Source organism: Mobula birostris, chromosome 17, assembly GCF_030028105.1.
Source record: "Mobula birostris isolate sMobBir1 chromosome 17, sMobBir1.hap1, whole genome shotgun sequence".
NCBI lineage: Eukaryota > Metazoa > Chordata > Chondrichthyes > Myliobatiformes > Myliobatidae > Mobula > Mobula birostris.
In genome coordinates, this window is record NC_092386.1 from 49122706 (window position 1) to 49146923 (window position 24218).

The 24218-nt window shown below is 39.4% G+C and overlaps 1 protein-coding gene across 3 annotated transcripts in view; it reads left to right on the forward strand.

Moving 5' to 3' along the window:
- The first annotated feature begins 1756 nt into the window (after nucleotides 1-1756).
- Nucleotides 1757-24218, forward strand: part of syk (spleen tyrosine kinase) — a 131942-nt gene continuing 109480 nt past the window's right edge. For all 3 annotated transcript variants that reach the window (XM_072281690.1, XM_072281692.1, XM_072281691.1), the window contains exon 1: nucleotides 1757-2110. The gene's annotated coding sequence lies outside the window, so the exon portion shown is untranslated. The remainder of the gene's footprint in view (nucleotides 2111-24218) is intronic.

Genomic DNA, 24218 nt, shown 5'->3' on the forward strand with positions numbered 1-24218 from the left:
TGAAAATCATGGGCCTGTTTGATTGGTTCATGTGTACTGGGTGTTGCTCATCTTTGGTTATTTTTCTGAGCAATGTACTGTGAAGCTTCCTCTCTCTATCTGAGCTATCTATTATGATTCACTAAACAGATATTAATCATTGAGGTCAATTGGATTTGGATATAGCATACATTTGGGACATGTGACATTTTCAAGTGTCAGGTTTTCAACTTCATATCTTAATATTTCAAGTGTGTTTTTGAGGTGAGGTAGTATCCCCATGAATCAAACCCAAATTTCATCAAATTGACAAGCTCAAGTCAATTTTAAAGTTCAAGGTACATTTATTATCAAAGTATGTATACTATATGCAACCCTGTGATATGTGTCCTTACAGGCAGCCACAAAACAAAGATATCCAATATAACCCATTAAAAAAAGAACACATTCAAACACTCAGCATGCAGAAAAAAAAACAAATTGTGCAAACATTTAAAGTAAGCAAATAAGATTCAGAACTGAAGTTCACAAAAGTGAGTCCACAGCCATGAAGCCAGTCACAGTCGATCCAGGAACCCATTACTTGCAGGCACTGTTCCCTCTAAGCTGTGCGTGAGTGTGCACGCGCACACACATTTTTCAACCAGTGCACAAAGGAATTTAATGTGCTCACAAAAGGTTAATTACCTAAAATAATGTAGAAATTAATAATTATTCTTATTGAAAATAATCTTTTAGCTAACTGAAAAAATAGAAAAAATAACTGAGTGATGTAAATACGTGTTATTTTGTTGTTATTCTGTGCAGTTTTATGTCAAATATTATGTAAACCTACATAAACTATGCCATTTGTGCATTCAGTGCGCACATACTTCTGTCGCAGAAAAAAATTTACACCACATACATAAAATTTTTGCACATGCTGACTACTAAAAATTAGAGGGAATATTGCTTGCAGGCCACACCCTCAGTTCAGCACAGAGGCAAATAGACCTCACCAGCAGCAAGATTTAAACACTGCTAACCATGAGTTTCTCAATGCAATGAAGAACTAACAATAAAATTAAACCAAGAAGTGTTGGAAGTTCACAGGAAGCATCTTAGGAGAGAGAAACAGAATTATGTTTCAGGTCAAAGATCTTTTGTCTGATTAAAGATGATCAGCCTGAAAGGTTAACTCATTCTCTCCTTTCTGCATGGACACTGCTTGTCCTGCAGAATACCTCCGGCATTTTCTGTACTATTTCAGCATCTGTGATTATTTATGGACAAATAAAATACTGCTGTATCAGCTTTTCAATCTGATTATTTGAGAATTCTTTGTAGCTAATGCAAAATATGACAATTAAAATTGTTATTCACACAGTCAGCAATTACAATTTAAGTACTTATGAGTTTAATGTATAGAACTGTACAAATCTCTAAACATATACAAGATTACTTAAAGTTTCTTTTGTGGAAGGATCTTCTCAAAAGTGTAAGGGGTGTTGAATTAAATATAACCATGAAAGGGATTATTTTTTGATTTATTAATTTCTGGGGGCATCTAGACATTGTCCACGTCAGTGTTTATGTATTTACCCTAGTTAAATCTGCTGGACTTGATAACAATTGTATTCAGAGCAAAAATTGCTATCTTTTCCCATAACTGAAAATTTCGAAGTTGTGAATTGGTCCAGGGATAAATTTCATGAGGGGTGTGCTTGTCGATTTGTCAAAGGAGGAAGTTTTCAAAATAAATTGACTTGGGGAAGTTAGAATGAGGACTGGACTCTAGACTGAAAGAGGAAGTAACTGCCCTTTTCTGCAGCTCTCTATGTCGGTTAACATCTTGTCCCAAACAGCTGAAACTTTAACGTATTCTGGATAAAATAAGAGTGTGGAGTGTTTTGTTTCTTTACATAAGTATTAGCCGAAGTGCCGTTGCATCCCTCATATTCTTTCCTAGGGATTTTCTTTTTCAGTCAGCATCGTTGTGATGTTACATATAATTATCAAGAACAATCTTTCATTATTTTATCTCATAATATGAGCCCATCGGCTTGTGACTGAGCAGCGGACTCGGCGAGAGAAGGCGACAGAGGTTAGCACGTTGGAGTTAAAGGAAACGCGAAAGCGAAGTCTGGGGTCTGTAAGTAGCCGCGTTATCTTTGCATCACCTTATGATTATGCAATTTTGCGAAAGTTTTATCTTTATTTTTAAAAAGTTAATGTTGTCGTTTCCATTTTTTAACATTTTGCGTAGTACAGCTCACAAGACTTGCGCGTGGAGTTAGGTTCGAGTTTTGCAACGTACTGCGTTCCTCTTGGCACTTTTGCAACCAGAGAATATGGAGAAGTTGGCTTGTAGCGATTCCTTGTCCCGGATATTGATTCTATGCCCTTAATTATACTGCATTTTATTTTGACAACGAATGTGTTCAGAGTTCTTTGTGTGATACAATCAACTATCATCTTAGCAACGGCCGAGCGGACTTTGATCCAGTGCAGTTGACTGGAACGTTGATAGTGCAGCTAACGCGACAAATTCCACTGTAGCGTGAACCTATTGGAGACCAAGGACAGGTCTGGAAATGATACTGACGCGGTCAGATCAAATCTGCTCATTAAACAAACATATAATTAGTTGTACACCATTGTTTACGAAAGCTCTGAGAACTGAATATCACGGTGATCTTATTGCCTTATTTTTATTGTAAAAAGCAAAGGACTAAAAATAAGCAGTAAAATAGAAAACAGTCAACCAGTGTTGGCGGAAGAAAGAAACAAATTGGCTTCTTAGACAGCGAATCCTTGCCCTCCTGAGGAAAAATTGGAAGCGGGAAATTAGCGTCACTGTTTGGCTGATTCAGTCCAGGCGGCCGTTTTCATCTTCATTAAATTCGTCGTTTTTCTGGGCGGTTAATCCCATGCCGCGAAAGCGGTGTTGTCAGTAGTTGAACAAATTTGGTTGGAAACCAAAGTTTGGTGGCAGTTGGGTTGGGAAGCGAGTCGACATCACTTGCCAATCTCCGGTTAAGTATAGTTTGAATTAATAGTTTGCCCATCGTGTGGGTCAGGTTGGGGCGCTGGGTGGGAGAAAGGGTAGCAGTGGTGGGGTTGGAGAGAGATGGAATACACGTTGCAGCTGAAAATGGATCTGATGTTAAATAATATGCTTGAGTATCGTCTGATTAATCAATTTGGTTTGAAAATGTTGCAATCTGACGGTTCTGACCAGAAACCATTTTGCAGGGACAGGGACAATGACTGGCGATATTTTAATTCTGAGTGATTTGAACTTTTTATAAAGAAAAGTACTTATCATTTGTATGGAGACATAAGCAAGTTGAGCCATCCCCTGAGGAAAATTCCTCGTCGGGAGTTGGCGTCATTATTTTGAGAATGTGAACCCCACATTGATCTATATTTCAAGTGCAGTCATAAAGGGCTTGCAGTTTTTAAACATGACAGGTTGTTTGCTCGCTTCTTCTGTATGCACACAGCGAGATGAGAAATGCCGCGCTTTGTAGCACACTGTGAGGGTGGCCGTACGACAAATGCAGGCCCACAGCTGTGAAACGCGTAGGGACTTGTCCAAGTTGTAAACAAGTTGCAGACCTTTCTTTGGATTAATCCATCTATAGTACAACCATTCGATTCGGCTCAGTAGAGCTCTCTCATCTCAGCCTCAGAAAGCGACTGAGAGAACCGCACTATCTAACTGCAATCTTCAGGTAAAATGTGAGTGTAGTGGAGTCAGCTGGATTTAAAATATCCCGTTACTTTTGTTTACTGCAGCACAGCTGTGGTTATCAGCAGTAGTTATTAAGGAAACAAGAGTATTTGAACAAGTATTTCATTGCTGTTTATTGTTCACCAGCATATCATCAGAAAGATAATATTTTAGAAGTACTTGCTTCGTTTTGAAAACTGCCGGCATTTCCTTTAACCACAATGATTACTTGCCTAAAGCACATTCATAATCTCATTTTAACAAAAATGTGAAGGGATTTGGGTTAACCTGCATATATACCCCTCCCTCTTTGTAAAAGTTGGGTATGGAAATGTTAATTTCACACATTTTTCTATTTGTCTGTAATATTAATGCGTGACACACAGATGGTTTGTTCAACCAACCTAGCGCTGGCAAACACAAAACTGGGGCCTTTAGAACATGGGGAGTATCTCCTCTGGACTTTGCGAATATTTACATCTATAATTGTTGGGAAAAAATTTGTCTTCCATCTCCATATTCAGACATGCTCAGTTAAGTCTTGTTTTTTTTTCTCTCTGCAGCACTGAAACAGGCCATGAGTGTATCTCTGATTGCAAACCAGTCAGTAACTAATGACTTAGAACAATAACTGCAATATAAATCTAGCACTATCAAAATGGGCCTCAGCAGGTGGACAAAACATCTAGTGGATTAAATTTTAATTAATTGGTAGAAGGATTAGAAGGGAGATGAGGAAAGATCTTTTTTTGCCCAGAAAGAGGTAGGGCTGTAGAAATCTTCATCAGATTTAAAAGAGATTTAAAATGATTTAATCTTAATCAGATTTAAAATCAGACTTGGACGTATTCTTGAAAAGTTGCAGCTTTCAGATCCGGACTGGAGGGTAAGGAATGCTGCTTTACTCTTTGCGCCAAATGGCTGTCCATGTTGCAAGTTTTCTGTCAGCTCTCAAAACATCCAATTTAAATTACTTTGAGGAAAAAAACCACACATCTTAGTTAATGCTGTGGGAACCAAATTCCTATAATAGTGATTCCTGTATGAACAATTCTGGCTAATCACATTTTGTCTTCCTTCAGGTAAATATAGATTTACTTCTATAGAGTCATGGTTAAACAAGGAATACAAAGAATTCCTGATCCAAGATTATTTCCTAAATTGGGCATAAATGTAGAAGCTGAGAAAATCATAAGCTAAATTTAGCTAATAATTTGCATTTTGCAATATTAAAAAAAATGGAAGTGTGTGCAGGTGATTTCCAGGGTTTGTTTAGGTACACAACATCATTTGAATATTCAGTGAATTTCTTTTAAAAGCTTTATGACATGTAAGTTTGCAGTGAATTTGATTTAAATAGAGTGGGTGCTATATCTACTCAGTGAATAGAAGTTAATACACAGAATGTGTGTATTCCAGAAAAATGTGTACTTTTTGCATTCAGTTTAAATTTTGATGCATTTTTCAATCTTATCTGGAACATATTTGACTTGACCTTCGATATTGAAAAGGACCGTAAATTCATTCCTCAGCTTTTATTCCAAAGATGCGTAGCATCAGGCAACTGATGTTGTTCTTGATGTAGCTTAATGGAAAAATCTATCTGTGAGATAAAATTATAAGTTAAATTACTTAGTGAGTATAATACCTATGGCAAAAACTTACTTGGTATACAGTATATTCATTAACTCATGAAATTAATAAGCATTTTCTTTACACTTTGTAGCTATATTGTTAAGGCAAATCAGTGAGAATGTGTGTAAACTGGAAAAATTCCAGTCATCATTTGATGCAAGTAATATCAGAAAGTAAGTGTAGAGAGAAATAAAAGATATCATTAATTTATCACTATTAATTCTTGTGACTAATTCTTCTAATATGATACCAATGTAAACTATTTTTTAAATTTACTTGCTATTGGTACCAGATAAATGGGTTTTGTCTAATTGCATTGTAGAAAAGCACAATATGAAGCTAATGCTGAAAATTATTTAATAACCATTTATTGTGGAAGTCTTTTAACAAATTGCACAATAACAACGGCTTAGAAATACAATAACAATGTTGTGCTTTTGGTTTAATTCTCATGACAAATAGTAATTAACTTTACAAAATGATTATAGTTCTTAAAGCTGGGGAATAATTCACTGAATTGTAAATTGCAAATTCAAATACAGATGAATTTAACCGAGAAATGTTACATTTAATTTGCAAGTTACATAATAAAAAATATGAAAAAATTCTTACTATTGCAATTAAGAATGATAAGGATAATAATTCTCAAAACCAAAAAATTGAGACTGATCTTAGTTTAAAGTTTATGGCAGCAATGTGGAATCCATAGATCTTAAAGTTTGAATTTTAATGCTACTGAGAGTATCACCAAGTAATATCAGTAATTGCTTCTGCACATTTATATTTTTCGGTGCACATTCTCAGTCGAAAACAGTTGCATATATTTCTGAATGTCTTACAACAAAAGTGTTTGAAAACACCAACAAGATTTTATGTGATTTGTTTGTTGAAATAAACATGGAGCTGGGCTTTCATGCCCATATGATATTTGGATGACATTAATTTATGTAGAATTCAGCTTTTGTTAACATTTACTCTCCATTGCTTTACATGAATATCGAACTTGACTGTTAGATATTCTAACATATTACAATTATTTTGAATAAATGCAACTGTGTTTCATTAATCAATAAAAAATATGTGCAAAATTGTTATGTCTAGCAGTGTTAATGTGTTAGAATTCAAGGGTTCCCAACCTGGGGTCCACAGACTCCTCTGTTAATGGTAGAGGTCCATGGCATAAAAAAGGTTGGGAACCCCTGTGTTAGATGAACTATGTTTTTGATAATGTATAAATAACTCAAACATTTATCATTAAAATGTTAATTGTACCATATAATTAAATATCTTTTATGAGAGATAACTAAATGTATTTAAGTTGAATGTGCATGTGTACCATCCATTGCTGTACGTACAATTTGCTCCCATGATCTATATTCAGATGCAGTATTTCATTTTGTTTTCTTAAATTTACTAGATGTTCCAAGAGTTTAAGTTATTACGTGTCCAAATTTTATTTTATTTTATATTAGGGAATAATTGTTTTTCTATTTGCAGTTGTTTTATTTATATGTGTTCCAATTTATTTTGCTAAGAATATTAACTATGCATAAGAGCCAACTTTAAGTTAATAGTGTTCTCGCTAACACTTAACACTTGCTGTCACTTTTTTTATTCATTATAGTAGATATGGTAAATAAAGCTTCTCAAATTCAGTAGATGCTAAATTAATTTTTACCAGTCCAAAGAGTAAAGATGAAAGGAAAATTTGAGGTAAAGTAGGAGATTTATTTACTCCTTTACATAATTAAGTCAACACTAAGCTTTATTAAAGTCTGTAGTCCTTTCCTGTCTGCAACCCCACACCCCTTGGAGCTCCTAAAATACTTAGAGGTCCCCATAAGTCTTAGTTAGTCAGAGGCCTCACTGTCTTTCAGCCACGTCAAGTAGTCTCTGTCTAATCCTGATCACTAGAAGATGGAACCACTCACCAATGTCAAGATCAAGTGGTTTGTCTCCCATTGCAAACATGCCTCACTTTTTACTGGATGGTTGGAAGACTGGCAATTCAATGATTATCAGAAATGTTTGCTAATCCTTCCCCTTCCAAACTGGAAGGATAGGGTAAAATTCTGTAGATTAGGTAAATCTGAAATAAAAATAGCAATGCTGGAAATACTCAACTAACTGGACAGTATACAACTAGCTAGATAGTATACCACATGTGAAGAAAAACAGAGTTAACATTTCTGGGACCATCTGAACCCTGATGAAAGATCATCAGTCTGAAAAGTTAACTCCATTTTTCTAAATATTACTGCCATTTTCTGTTTTCATTACAGAAATCATGGAACCAGAAAGCAATTACAGCCTGAAGGAGACCATTTGGCTTTCTACCAGAAAAACTCACTAGTTTCATCCCTTAGCTCTTTCTGTATAGCTATATATATTGTTTCCTCATATTTTCCTCATACACACACATAAATTTATCCAATGTCTTTTTGAAGGCAACATTTGAACCTGCCTCCAGAGCTGAAGGTAGAACATTGCAGATTCTATCCACATGCTGTGTAATAAAAGCTCTTTTTTTCATATCACTCCTTATTTTGCATCTGTGACCTCTCATCCTTAAGCCTTCCACTTTGTCCAGGTCCTTCCTTGCTTTATATAGTTCTATCATATCTTTACTCAGATTTCTCCAATCTATTTTTGTAACTATCAGTTCTCTGCCCAGGAGCCATTCTTGTAAATCTTTTCTGGACATTGCTATATGCTCACGTCCTGCTTGTAATGTTGCAACCAGAATTGGACACAAAGTTCATTGTTGCTTCTCAGTTGTATAGATCAATTCCCTGCCTCTATATTAAAAGAGGAATATTATATTGTGTTGTTATTGACTTTCAAATTATATTCATGTTGTCAAACTGGGATTTGAAATTTAGATGCATTGTAAGTTTTGAAACTGAGCGCAAGTCTCTTGAATGTACAAAAGATGTATAGAGATTTTCCTTAGTCTTAGGATTTGAGAAATAACCAATGTTCCAATCTGTATTTGATTCAACAATTGCAGCACCAAGGGACCTACATTTTGTGGTGAATCAATTACTTTGATTTCAGTGTAACTCTCTGAACATACCAACATGAACCTCATAAGAAGAGCAAAACAGTAACTCAGGCTTGTGTTATAACAAAGATTTTAACTTGTTTATTTCCTTTGCAATGCCATAAAGCTAGTACAGTATATATAGCTTCTAAAATATACTTCAATTGAAATAATGTACACGCCACAGGGGGTTTTGAGACCCCTTCAGATTTGGGTGCACGGATAAAATTTACCTGCAAGAGTGAATAACAGCAACGACTTATACTTAAATTGTATCTTTAACACTTTAACACAGTATTTCAAAGGGGTTTTATCGCACAAACACTAAAGCGGAGATGAGCTGAATTAAGTTCGCTGTAGACTTTGGGTCCAAATGGAACTGCCCTTAGCGGTAAGTCCCATCCACAATCACGGCCTTTTCAAACTCAGTAATACCGGTGCCTCTATCAAATGGGAAGAATTGTGGAGGCCCTTTGCTGAATTTAGCTGCCCACAGAAACCTGTCTCCATCTTACAATTGCTTTGTAAATGTAAGATGGCGACAATCTTACACTTGATTGCAAGCCACGATCAAATCAATAGTCTACTACAGAGCAATCTCAGCCAAGATCAATATCAAGCAAAGTTGTGATATTGTTCTCACACTTTTCTTGTCTGTCTCAGAGCATACTGCCCCTCACCTCTGTTGAAGTGAAGTTAATTTATAGAACTAATGGGAAACTGTACAGACCGCGCAACAGACTGAGGTTACCCCAGGATCTGTGATCTGTAGAATGCAGACAACAGTTGTTTTCAGAGGCCCAGTTCCATGTTAGTGTCAAATTGGTCATTAAAGCAAGCGAGAGGATGGGTCTTATACTTGATGTTTGCAAGATAAAGGTTGTTCACAGGATTTCTCCTGCTATGTCTTCCGGCAATAATCATTCACAACAAGGACTTGACAAAGTGAACTGCCTTCCGTAGCATAAGACCAGAAGAAAAAGGAGCAGAATTAGGTCATTTGGCCCATCGCATCAACTCTGCCATTTCATCATGGCTGATCCAATTTTCCTCTCAGCCCCAATCTTGTGCCTTCTCCCCGTGTCCCTTCATGCCCTGACCTATCAAGAATCTATCAAACTCTGCCTTAAATAAACATAAAGACTTGGCCTCCGCAGTTGCCTGCGGCAACGAATTCCTCAGGTTCACCACTCTCTGGTTAAAGAAATTCCTCCTCATCTCCATTCTAAAAGGATGCCCCTCTATTTTGAGGCTGTGTCCTCTGGTCTTAGACTCTCCCACCATAGGAAACGTCCTCGCCACATCCACTCCATCAAGGGCTTTCACTATTCAATAGGTTTCAATGAGGTCTCCCCTCATTCTTCTGAATTCTGGTGAATAGAGGCTCAGAACCATCAAACACTCTTCATATGACAAGCCATTCAATCCTGGAATCATTTTTGTGAGCCTCCTTTGAATCCTCTGCAGCTTCAGCACATACTTTCTAAGATAGGAGATCCAAACCTGCTTGGGATACCTCAGGATCCACTCCTTGGTGAAGCCAGACACTGATCATGACATTTGCCATCAACTTTAATGTACTAGCAGAATTTTGGGGGATTTGAATGCCGAGACCTTAAACTTGGCATCAAGCCCATGGTCTCTAGTGCCTCCTGCCACCCATATCCTTCAATGACCTGAATGATCTGCAGTCAGCAACTCAAGGCACTAGAAATATTACCAGCAGTACCTCTGAAAAGTCCTCCAAATCTGCTGCAAGGTTAAGTGAACAATTACCAGAATCCACTTCAAGGCAATTTCCTCAACATACAGAATTTAAACACACTCAGACATTATCATCAGACAGACTCTGTTCTCACTCTGCTCCATCAGTGGACTCCATGCTATGACTGGCTACTGCAAGCCATCTTAAACTGAGGAATCTGTCTCTGCAGTCCCAACACAAAAAAGGCCTGGTGCTAAATCACAATCCTCAGGCACCATGAACTGGAGATTTGTTGGAAAGTGCTATTCTTTTGCACACTTACTTTAGTGTTTTTTTGTGTGTTTTTAATGAACTTAACATTGATGTTTAATTATTCAAAGCATTTTATTTTATTTAAATATCTCTTTATATGAGAAATATATCAAATTTCTTATCAACGCTTATCGATGGGAGCTGAGACTCAGCTCTGGTCTTATCGCCTGTGGAAGACTGACAGGAATTTCCCAGGTTAGCACCTAAGAAGTTTGCTGGAGAAGTGTACTTGCTGCTGAGGCCTCAAATACTGTATCAACACCTGAATGGGAAGTCCCAGGCTAATTGGACTCATGCTGCTATACAAATTTAGGCTTCTGAAGCAGACCCTTGGAATTGAAGGTGTTTCTACTCCAGTCTGAGGTTTCTGAAGTGACTGATGAAGTTCATGTGAGGGCACAGGGAGAACATGGGATATAACAGAGTTCACACATCTGGAGAACAGGTTAACCTATTAGTTGAGCACTTAGATTTTATGGAAAATCTTGAAGCAGAAAAATGAGGTTTAACGATTTCACAGGGCACAAAAGGCAAAGGTGAAAATGGCAGAGCCACTAGATTTGAGAATGATTAAAAGGCCAGAATTGAAAGGGCACGATTTTTCTGGAAGAATTTAGGTAAAGGGAAGGATGAAGTTCTGGCAGGACTGGAAGGTGAGGGTGAGGTAAAATAGTCATTGCTTGAGTAAGTCAGAGATAATTATCCAACAGGAATTGACCTGCATTAGGAGATGAATAGCATAATTGCTGAAGACAGATAATTTAACTTTACTTGTGGTTGGATGGTGAATTGAGATGGAGCTGTGCAAAACTTGGTGCATGTTTTGGGATGCTTTTATCGGAGAGCGGTCTGTATATGAGAAGTAGAATGGAGAAAGCATAAGAGAGAAGCATAAGAAAGAACCAGGAGAGAGGGCACCATAGTTAATGCTGTAGGTGTGGAAAGAGAAACATTGTAGGTAATCCCTTGGCTAAAGGTTGAAAGATAGTATTGGAACCTGATCATCTCACCTAGTTGGATGATAGTGAAGGGGTGTTGCAGGAGGATAATGCCAGCCTTGTCAATGGCTGAGGATGGAACAGGAATAAATAAGAGAGATAGATTTCCTTTGTCATAATCAAAAAATCATGAATTTTGATAAGAACCATCTTGATTCAATGACAGAAGGATTGAAACAAAGACTACCAGAAAGATGGACATAATTTGGAACGTTACAAATTTATTCAATTAATTATAAAGTTTGGGAAGACTGGAGATCGGGCAGTAGTTTGTAAGAAAGGAAACAGTGAAGATTTTTTTTGTTAGGTCACAATAGTTGTTGGAAAGGGGAATGATAAAAAGAGGAAGGTTGGGTTGTGGCAGTTAAGTGGGAATAGGGGCAGGAAATTAAGAAGTTGATACAAAATGAAATCAGAGAAAGCCTTTTGAATGATAGGAGACAAACCAGAGGGAAATGATCAGTGCACATGACTTGTAATGATCTGTGTTTGAGCTAACAAGAATAGGTAGAAGATGTTAAATTATGAGCAGTTACCTGGTATGCTGAAATCATATGCATACTGGGAATGTTGTTTATTGCATCCTTGCTAAAGGCACAGGCTATGTTGGGAAAAGCAATTATGACCCTGGTGAATTTTGCATATAGCAGAGTAATGTAGGGGTAATGCAGGCTGACTGTGTTATGGTCCAGATCGGGGTCCCTTTAAATTTACCTTGTTTATGTTACGATCCGGACCGTTGATTCCCTGTTTTCCCATGTCCCTTGGCTTTGGTGATTAGAGGCAATTAACGCTTGGCTGAACTGGTAGTTTATAATCTCCAGCTTTCAGCCGTTCGGTGCGGGAGCATCTGCAAAGTCATCAAAGGTACGGTGTGCCCATGTTATCTGGCCGGAGCAAGCCCAGTCTCTGCCGAAACAAGTGCCGGTAATTCACCTTTCCTCACCGGAGCAACCCTGTTCAGTTACCTTGCCAAAGCGAGCCTGCAAAGTTTCCTCATCAAGGTGAGTCCGTCAGTTAACCCGCTGGAGAGAATCAGGAGCCACTGTCTACTGTTCCTGGGCCGAGTCTAGAGCTCGCCACTACCCGGAGTTTCCAAGTACCACGTCCTGGCTCTGGCGGCATCCAAATACCACATCCAAGTCCAGGTCCTGGCCCTGGCGGCATCCAAGTACCAAGTCAAGTCCTGGCCCTGGCGGCTTCCAATTTCCGAGTCGAGTCCTGGCCCTGACGGCTTCCAAGTTCCCAGTCGAGTCCTGGCCCTGGCGGCTTCCAAGTTCCGAGTCCAGTCCTGGCCCTGGCGGTCTGTGATTCCTGTCATACTCCCCCTGTCTGAATCCCTTCTCTGCCCTCTCACCTCTAGCCCTCGTCTGCAGCCCTCGCCTGCACTTCGGTCTAGTTCTATCGCCGGAGCTAGATAGGTACTGTCTGGTGTTCTTTTGTGTTGGTCTTGTCTTGTCCTCGCCTCCATGGGGTAAGTCAGGCCATCTTGCCGTTGCCCCACGGGGGATCATGTCTTGTCTTGTCTTGTCCTCACCTCTATGGGGTAAGTCAGACCACCTTGCCGTTGCCCCGCAGGGGGTCATGTTCTGTCTTGTCTTGGCCTCTCCTCCATGGGGTAAGTCAGGTCGTCTTGCCATTGCCCCGCGGGGGGTCATGAGTCCCTGCCCTATGTCCTGTACCCAAGGAGGGGTCCCGGCTCTCTGTTCTGTGTGTGAGTCCCAGCCCTATGTCCTGTACCCAAGGTGGGGTCCCGACTCTGTGTTCTGTGTATGTGTCCATGGTTCCATGTACCTGCTGTCCCGAGACCGAGGCTCTGTGTTTCCATGTTCCTCCTCTCCCTAGCCCATGTCATGTCCTTGCCTGGTTCTGGGGTCCGAGCCCGAGGCAAGACCCAGGTACTGGGTCCTTGCCCAGTCTCCGGCTCGGAGTCCATACCCCTAGCCTCTTCATGTCTCCTCTAGTTCCGGGATCCAATTCCGAGTCCTAGCCCAGACCCCTAGTCCCAGCCGAGTAGTAGTCCTGAGTCCTTGTCCAGATCGCTACTCCTGCTCCTGCCTAGATCTCCTGGTATCAAACAATAAACTAAATCTAAGTAACCTCACAAGATGTGTCTTGCATTTGGGTCCACCCTCGCTCCCAATGCCCCCGCCATTGTGACAGACTGATCTCCACAGTATGAAAAATGCAAAGCTTTCAAAATGTGCTACAGGTCTGAGAGGGGAAACTGTCAATTTTTGTAACACTTTCTTACATGCAATGCAGAACACAGGCCTTTGATTACTCTTCTAGGCACAGTGTCCATTTTTGCAATTTTATTATAGAGTTTTTACAGGAATGTCCTGACCAGCTGTGTCATGATTTGGTAGGGGAATTGCAAGGCAACTGACTGCAAGTGCCTAAAAAGTACAGCTGAGAGGATCATTGGGGTCTCTCTTCCACCCATTAGAGATATTTATCAGGAGTGCTGTGTACACAGGGCCCTTAGCATTGTCAATAATCCCTTGTGTCTATTCAATAATCTCTCTGACTCCTTACCATCAGGAAGGAAGTACTGTAGCATTAGGACAGTCAATCAGCAACATTTCAGTAATGTTTGAATAATATTGTAAATATATCGTTTGATTAAGTATTCTTTGTTCTTTACACAGATGTATATAGCTAGGATACCTAAGATTTTTGCACAGTACTGTATTTGTTAACGTGGAGTGGGAGGTGAGTTTGTAAATTTGGCTGGAGGAAAGGATGTTGGGAATGCCAAGGGTGGAGTGCCTTGGGAGGGGTGTGTATTAAGTGGCAGAGGAAGAGTGCCGGGGTAGGGAGTTGCGTGGGTGCAGACACCCTCAAGCATGATTCCCCTCTCCTTGCCACCTTCCAACTCTCAGTCCACAATAGAGACCCATATCAGATTCAGGTTTATCATGACTCACATAAGTAATGAAATTTGTTTTCTTTTGCAGCAGCAGTATAGTACAATACATAAAATTACCGCAAAATCGTGCAAATGTCTTTGGCGCCCTAGCTATATATATCTGCCTAAGACTTTTGCATAGTACTTCAATTCATTATATGTTACATGTAAAAGTATGTGAATGACATATGTCATTATGCCACCATGTCATAAGTATGCAACTTAGTAAAAGTAAAAATGAAACTAAGACATGTTCTCCTGGGGTCCTTTGATTTTCATTCAATTAATTTATTGTTTTGGAGGAATGAAACATAACTTAAGATCATAAACCCATAAAATATAGGAGCAGAATTAGGCTATTTGGCCCATCGAGTCTGCTCTGCCGTTACATCATAACTGATCTAATTCTCTTTTCAGTTTCAATATCCTGCCTTAGCCCCATATACCTTCATGCACTGACCAATCAAGAATATATGAAACTCTTCCTTAAATACACATAAATACTTGGCTTCCACTGCTACCTATGGGGAATAATTCCACAGATTCACCACTTTCTGGCTAAAGAAATTCCTCCTCACCTCCGTTCTAAAAGGACATCCCTCTATTCTGAGGCTGTGTCCTCTGGTCTTAGACTCTCCCATCATAGGAAACTTCCTCTCCACATCCACACTATCAAGCCCTTTCAACATTCAATGGGTTTCAATGAAGTCATAACATTCGCAACAAGGAAGTTTTAAACAAGCCCAAGGTGATTATCTACCTGTTAAAGCGCAACAAGATTTTTAAGTTTTTTAAAAAAAACACAGCGAGACATTTGAGTTAAAAAAAAAACAAGCAAAGCACTTTTTATCTTCACAAGGGGAGAGAAATACAATTGAGTTAAAAGAAAAAAGCAGAAAACAAATGAAATTCATGGGTTCATAAGCAGTGAGTACTGTGTGATTATAATCATAAATAAAAACAAAAGCAGAAATGACTGGCCACATTGGAAAGATAAATGCATTCAATTTCACAAGAGATAACTGGATATTGTATAGTGAGTGAATTGAGCAATATTTTAAAGTAAATGAAATAACCAATGAAAAGTGAGTGCTTGATTTGCTGAGAGTAATTGGTGAAAGTGCATGCAGTTTGCTCTAACCAAACTAGCTGAAATGAGATGAAAGTAATGCGGGAACATTTAGAACTGAAACCTTTATTGACTGCAAAATGCTTTTGGTTTTATAAGTGGAATCAAAAGGAAGGAAAGCCCATTTCAGCATATGTCACTGAGTTGAAGAAGTTGTCTGAGGATTGTCAATTCAGTGATGGGTTTAATGATGCACTGAGAGGTCATTTAGTTTGTCTCACCTTACAAGAAAGCATTCAAAAATGGCTCCTAACTAGGGCTTTACTCTTTGGAGAGAAGGAGGATGAGAGGAGACATGATAGAGGTTTACAAGATAATAAGAAGAATAGACAGAGTGGATAGCCAGCGCTTCTTCCCCAGGGCACCACTGCTCAATACAAGAGGACATGGCTTTAAGGTAAGGGGTGGGAAGTTCAAGGGGGATATCAGAGGAAGGTTTTTTACTCAGAGAGTGGTTGGTGCGTGGAACGCACTGCTTGAGTCAGTGGTGGAGGCAGATACACTAGTGAAGTTTAAGAGACTACTAGACAGGTATATGGAGGAATCTAAGGTGGGGGCTTATATGGGAGGCAGGGTTTGAGGGTCGGCACAACATTGTGGGCTGAAGGGCCTGTACTGTGCTGTACTATTCTATGTTCTATGTAACTGAAGTACAACTCACATTTAAAAGAACAGTTGAAATCGCTGTATCAATGGAAAAAGCAGAGATGCAATTGAGTTGCAGTCAGGAATGAAAGTGAACATGAAAAAATTGCAACATCTAAACAGAAACCTGCCTGGCCGAACAAATTGTGTTACTGTTGTGGTAGAGTCTCAGATACACCACATTAATTCAGGTTTAAAGGTGAAACTTGCAAAAAATGCAACTAAATAGGATACATACAAAGAGCATGTTGGGCAGGTACAAAGTAATGGACTGCACCGGGACGAGACAAAGCTAAAAAGTCAAGCTTTAGTTTCTAAAAGAGCACCATTCTGCTTGCTGCTGATGAAAAATCCAATAATGATGGGAGTGACGTGGACTGTATAGCCATGAGATTTACAGTATGAAAGCTAACAATTAACAAGCAATATGGCTTAGACCAGAAGTGAACAGCAAATTAACTAAAGTGGAACTGAGCACTAGTTTTGTTGTATCAGTCATTCCACAAAATGGGTTTGAGCAGTATTTCAAAGATATGTTGCAGATATCCAGCTAAGAGCTTATACTGGAGAAAAGATCATTCCTGTGGGAATTATATTTGAAAATGTGCAATACCACAACCAACAAGCCACATTGGACTTGTATGTGGTAAAGACAGGAGGGCCAGCATTGTGGGGTATGAGTGGTTGAGACAACTACAACTTGCTTAGAGATCCATCCACCATTTGCATGCCATATCCTCTGCAATAGAGTCAACTGAATGTGAATTAAGAAATGTAGTGGATAATGCAACAGCAGTGTTCAAGGAAGGCATTGGTATACTCAAACATATCAAGGGTAAAATAGTGTTAAATGAAAATGTCACACCCAAGTTTTGCAAAGCCTATCCGGTTCCTTATACCATCCATGACAACTTAGCCAGTGAGCTAGATCGCATGGAGGATGAAGGAATTCTTTCCAAGGTTGAGTGGAGCCCATGGGCAATACTAGTGACCCCAGTATTCAGGAAGGATGGACCTATCAGGAACGGTAGTGATTTTAAGGTCACCATCAACCCAATGTTGAAAGTAGATCAATGCCTTTTGTCCAGGATAGAGGATATCTTTGCAAACCTTTCTGGATAGAAACACTTTAACAAAGTGGACTGAGGCCTAGCTACAGATGGAGATGGAAGAAGAGTCTACATTGTTTACCATAAACACTCACAAAGGGCTTTATTGCTATAATAGGCTTTTTTTGGAGTAATATCTGCACTTGCACTCTAGCAGAAAGCCTTGGGCCAGATTCAGCAAGGCTGCTGAGGCACTCAGTGTTACCAGGATGACATCATTTTTACCAGTGAGGAACATCTCCAAAATCTCAAGACAGGGTTAAAAAAGGTTAGAAGATTACAAACTCAGAGCACGGTGTAGCGAGTGTAAATTCTTTAAACAAAGGATCACCTACTGTGGTCGCACCATTGACGCACAAGGATTATACCCTCGGTTAGGGGTCCATGGCATAAAAAAGGCTTGATGTGCTATTCCTGTTCTTAGTTCTTGCACTCTAGAAAGTGGTTGAAAAATCTTTCACAATTGACCAAGTCACTAATGCTGGACACAGAACCTCAAAAATAAATGAGACAAACAAAAAATTCCAAAGTAATCACAATTTAAAATTCAGTCATCTTAATCACCTTTAAGCAATTAAAAACCATTAAAGCAGACATTGCTAATGAAAGTGATGGAGGATTTTTATTCAACCCTGTCTCTCACCGCTGTGCCCCCACTGAAATGAATGGCCTTGCTGTTGTTGTAGCAAGCATCCCTGTGGTAACCGCTGGGAGCTGCAAGCTGTACCTGGAGTCCCACATTGGATCAATGATGGGAAATTAACGGTGAAGCTTGATCCGAAAATTCAGCATAGTGGAAAATCCAAAAATGCTGACAATTAGGGAGTAAATGATGATAGTATGCACTAAACATGACTGTCTCTGATTATCTCTGAAGATCTTTGTCTGCTATGCTATCATCTAAGGACATAAGAAATAGGAGCAAGACATCTGCACATTGAGCTTGTTCTGCCATTCAATAAGATTGTGGCTGATCTGGCCATGGGCTCAGTCCCACCTACTTGCCTTTTCCTCTTGAACTTTAAATTTCTTTGCTATGCAAAAACCATTATCTGATCCACTCTAAAAGTGAACATGGAAAGCTTTCCCTCTGCCCTTCTTGCTAGTGGAAATAATCTTTACTGAGTCAGAGCTGAAGAAAGAACTAGTCCCTTTGGCTCACCAATTCAATGCTGATAATCAATAAACCATTTTTTTACACTAATCCAACCCTAGTCCACTTAATGTTTTCGCAGTGCCGTTAACCCCCTCCTCACCCTACCTCACAGATTCTACCATCCACTTACCCACTAGTGGCCTATTAAGCCACCAGCCTGCAACTTTTCTAGTGAGGGAAGTGACCGAGGATCCAAAGGAAGCCCGTGTGGTCACGGAGAGAATATTCCAACTTCATACAGACTGCACCCAGGGCAGGATTGAACCCAGTGTGGCAATGGTTTTACTAGCAGTGCCCCTGAGCCATCTTATCTTCCACATGTTTTTATAAAGGTCTTTTGGACTTTATATGTCTTCTGATGTAGAAAGCATATGATAAAAACAGAATGATTTATGAAACCGTACATTGGACTTGTGAATGCATGGTTAAAGCTTAACCCATGAGCATTCCATGCTGCCTTTAAAATGAACTGAATTTCTTTACATCAGCTTCGCAGATGTGATGTCTGGGTGACTTGTATCTGTGACACTCTGCAGAAAAATCTTGGCAACAATATTTTGAAGAGGGCACCCCTGAAATGTTTGGTGCTCTGTGCAGTTGCATCCACTTCGAAGACTTGTGTTTTGTATTAAGGAACTTATTAGTAAACGTGATTCAGTATCAGGGATCCAGTTTTCATGAAAAGAAAACAGATTTATGGACAAACAGATAGCAGAGTGAAGGGATATGGGGAGAAGGCAGGAAAAGGGTACTGATTGTGGATGATCAGCCATGATCACAGTGAATGGTGGTGCTGGCTCGAAGGGCTGAATGGTCTACTCCTGCACCTATTGTCTATTGACAAACTGTATGCTGATCAGCATCAGTTAGAATGGATTTGGAATTTTGAAGAAATCTCATTGCACATTATTTTCATTCATTTTCAGAATCTGTGCCACTGGCAAGATCCACAGCTATTATCCAAACTGGCTCTTGTGGGCCCTTTTCTTGTACCCTAGTGCTGGTTTCATACGACTGAGTGTTTTTCAAGGGCGTTTCAGACTCTATTTAATGGTTAACTGGATTGGTGTGAGAGCAGTCACATAATGGTAAAATTGAAAATTGATTCATTGTTGAAACATGTACCAATGTGCAGTGAAACACTTTGTTTTGCATGCCATCCACAGAGATTATTTCATCACATCAGTACGAAGGAAAACAGTAGCAGATTGCAGAATCATGAGAAAAGGTACAGTGCAGGTGGACAATAAGGTCCAAGACCCTAATGAAGTAGGTTGTAAAGTCTAATGGCAAACAGTTAATATCAGCAATTTTCTTTTAAAGGACATTGGCTTCATTTTTATGAATATCAGTATTTAAATTCCAGATTTTAAACTTTAATATAAAAAATTAAACTACTGTATGTTTGAACACACATTCCCTGCATTAATAGCCAAGCCTCTGGTAACTAAAGCAAAAATTCACAACATATTCACTGACTATCATGTCCTAAAAATGAAGGCACAATCATTATTACATATGCCCATTTTAGATGTTGGGTCTGATGCCAGTTATGTGAAATCCGCAAATTAATCTTGACTCTTTGGAAGAGCAAGAACAGTAGTTATACCATATACCATTTTCACTGTGTTCCAAAGCCGATTAAGTAGGTTTGAACTGTTGCTGCTTTGATAGTTTGGTGAAATGTATCACACAAAATGCACACACGAAGGTCCAACAAAATACCTATAATGATCTTTATTGTTACTCGCAGAAGCTTAGTTGGAGATAAATATTGGCTAGGAAAATGGAGAATAACTCCCTGGAATGCTTCAAAATAGGTTTATAGAATCTTTTATGTTCCTCTTGGAGAGCAGACACAGCTTCATTTTAATGTCTTATTCCAAAGTCTCCTCTGGATAGAATCAGTTTCTTATGATTATATATTTTCCAACAACTTTTAACTGAGGCCTGAAGTGAACTGTGCATAAATTCACACACTGCAATCCATTTGACAACTTATTCTGTCAATGCAAAAAGAGAGCAAATTAATGAGGAAGTGTTAAATGGGTTCATGACTATTCCGAAATCTGAAGACAGAGGGGAAGAAGCTGTTTTTAACATGTTAACATCTTTGGGCTCCTGTACTTCCTCCTAGATAGTAGTAATGAGAAGAGGCCATGCCCAGGATGGTGAGATATAATCATTTGCACTAGCAATGCAATGGATAAAATTAAAAAATCTGCATTAAAAATCAAAATCCCCGCTGCTGATCAAAATCTGAAATCCAAAGCAAAAAGGCTGGAAACATTTAGCATTGTTAGATGACTCTGGGAATGGAGGGTTAACATATGAGGCACATTTGGCAGCCCTGGGCCTGTACTCACTGGAATTTAGAAGATTGCGGGGGATCCCTTTGAAATTTACCGAATATTGAAAGGACTAGATCAGGTGGAGTGTGATCTAGTTTCCTATGGTGGGAGTATCCAGAACCAGAGGGCACAGGAGGAATTATTTTCATCAGAGAGTGGTGAATCTGTGGAATGCTCTGCCACAGACTGCAATGGAGGCCAAGTCCATGGGTTTATTTAAGCTGGAAGTTCCCTGATTGGTCAGGGCATCAAAGGATATGGCAAGAAGGCAGGTGTATGGGGTTGAATGGAACTCTCCCCTGGCTACTTCAAAACAAGCAACTCTGCAGCTTGAGGCCCTGAATCCATTGAGCACCTCCAAAAAAATCTGCCGTCGACCTCAACAGAGCTTGTCTTCTGCCAAGTGAAACCCTGGGAGGGCAGCACCGACTCTATTCTGGATGCTGCACCACACTGCACCTAGTGGAGCGCAATAGCTTCATCCCCTCACCGGGTGGCTGCAAACAGGTGCCATCATGGCTTGAGGCCTACTCCTTGCCATGACTGGGGCCAGGGAGCTCCCACGCCATTCACCCCTGCAACCATCCAATATATCAGTGAACTTGCGGCGTTAACAAAGTCCAAAGGGGTCTTGCAGTCACAAGATGACGACACACTCACTATTTGACTATAAGCCTCCATCGACTCAGGCAGCAGCATGTTGTACAGCTCCTTCATTACCTTTGCCAGCGAGCAACTCGCCCATGGTGTATACCTGCAGAACGTTACGGTCGTAATGTCTAGCAGGATCTTGCAATCATTAGATGTACATTTAAGTAAAACAGTAGCACCTATTGTTGACCCCATAGAAGCTGCTGCGACCGTACGCGCCGCCATTTTGAGGTAATGGAGTAATTACTGATAGCACACAAGATCCACCTTCAAGATGTTGCAAAGAAACTAAAATCCAGAATGGCCTTGATCAGGAAGATATCAGGAATCAAATGAGGTGCTAACCAGTCAGACCTACAAACATCTAGCCGAATGCTATGTTTCTCAGTCGCCGAATATTGTGCACCCACCTGGGAGAGAAGTGTTCACACAAACATCATCAATACACAGCTCCATACTTCTATTGGAATAATCCCAGGAGCCCTAAAACACACTCCCGTCCAATGGCTCCCAACAATGAGTGGAATAGCACCCCGGAGATCTGTAAAGAAACAGCTTCAGCAAAATTATACAAACATATCCAAAATATGCCCAACAACATTCCAGTTCTAAACTCATCGAAAATGCTCCTCCAACTTCCCAACTCAAATCCAGAAAAATTTTCTACGACTTAAAAAGCCTTGAATCCTATGACGAGCACACTGAACGGCGGCAATAGTGGCACACCAACGTGCCCTCCTGGCAGAGATCTGATCGACAACCCCACCTCGCTCCTCCTGAGCTTCATTACCGCGACCAGAAAAAAAAGAGACAGCCACAAATAGGCTCAGCAATCGACATACCAAAACAGTGCAAGCACTACTCTGATGGGGCGCCCAACAAGCCACAGCTTGCCCCTGTGGTGATCCAACCCAGCACGTCCCCCTCCTGGTCCAAACATGCCCTATCACCAAGATCTGAAATAGCTTTGCTTCGGTCCATTGATGTAGCCATGAGCCAGAGGAGCGGCTTGACAAAAAACAATTAGAAGTGTGAAGAGAAAAACACCTGCCATGTAAAACAACAACACAACAACAGCTGGTAGCATGCTTCACTGATGATAATTTTGAACTTACTTGTCCTCGAGACATCATCTTTCTGTTTCAAGTTCTTAATACCATGGTGATAAAAATAAAGATAAAGATCATCATTTACTGTTAATCTCTACGTGTCTTCTTCTACCAATATATTCCAAATATACCATTAATGTAATGACTGAAACTCGGTGGCTGTACTGATGTACTTGTGTTGTATTTTTAGCAGTAGGAGTTTCACAAGGTATCAGGAATCAAGGCTGATCTCCGGATTAATTTGTGTTGAGCCAGAATATTCCAGGAACACATTGGGAGGAGGTTCTCACAGCCTAAACTAGGCATCATAAATCATGTAGAGTCAAAACATATTCTTAAAAGAGATTTATTGTGTGCACAATTTTGGTATAGTGTTAATTTACTGGATTACTGGACTAAAACAAACAATCCAGAGATATGAATTAAAATTCTACTAAGGCAGTTCTGGAATTTAAATTAGATCATTGTAAAGTTATTGGTATTGTTTTATTAGTGTCACATGTACCAAGATACAGTGAAAAGCTTGTCCTGTATACAGTTCATACAGACCAAATCATTACACAGTTCAGATACGCTCCAGAGTCACTGCCTAACCTTAGAATATTTCAAAACTGGGCTTGTTAGATATGCCTTTGGTGGTATGGATGACAAGTATGCAAGCTGAAGAAATTCTCCAGAACAGCCAGTGTTTGCTGGATAAGGCTTGCGATGTTTTGACAATATTAAAAGTGTTATATCAATGGAATATTGTAGTAAGCCGCTAACTTTGACAAGTCAGTGGCTGTGGATTTTGAGTACTTGCACTTTTGGGCATACTTGGGATATAAGGGCTGCCATATTGAAGTAAACAACAATACACAAGTAAAAGCATGTAGATGACTAAAAGAAGAATTATTGGTTTTCAGCTGAGTTTTCGCAATGATCAAACCGTGTCAATATGCTGAACAAAATCAAAATTAATTTTTGGATCGATTACATTTCATAATTGATTTTATTCATTATATCATTATATCCATGTTTAGATTACACAGCATGGTGCAATAAGTTATATACCATTGCAGGTTTTGTACTGAACACAATCATTCAGTTAAAAAACTTTTAAGGTAGTCTCATGTTTAAACAGGAAAGAAGGCATATTGATTGATAATACAAGACTGTAAAAGATTGGAATTGTTTCATATAGAACTCACAGCTATGTGACAACACCAATGAAATGCTATTCTCATGTGTAACTTAATGATTTATGCAAATTTTGCAATTATATAAACATAATCTAATAGGGAAGTGAAACTGTTGACTAATTGTTTTCTCAGAGATAAAATTCAGTTATTTAATAGAACATATAAGGAAGTAGAAGCTGGTTTATGAAGTGTAAATTTGTCTTTTTGTTTGTTTTGCAATTTTTTAATTTGGTTCTCAGAGATACAATTCTGCTGTGAGGAATTGATTAAGGTTGCCTTAGTTACTTTCAGAAATATGCTTTAGACATGTAAATTTATGCATCGTTTATTTTGGTACATTTTCTGCTCTCTCAGAAAGGGGTTGATTAACAGCCGGGGTGAAATTTCATCAGGCAAGCTGCAGAGTTCAGGTCTATATTAATAGGGGGGAAATATTCCCTCCCCTACTGCAGCTAGTTTTCTTTGATGGAGAGCTGGAAATGTTTTAATGACTGCACCACTTTGGTCAAACTAAGTGAAGGCACAAGACACACATCCATATCTAAGATTTATATCCATTCAGTTTTAATGAATGAAATAGCTGCTATGT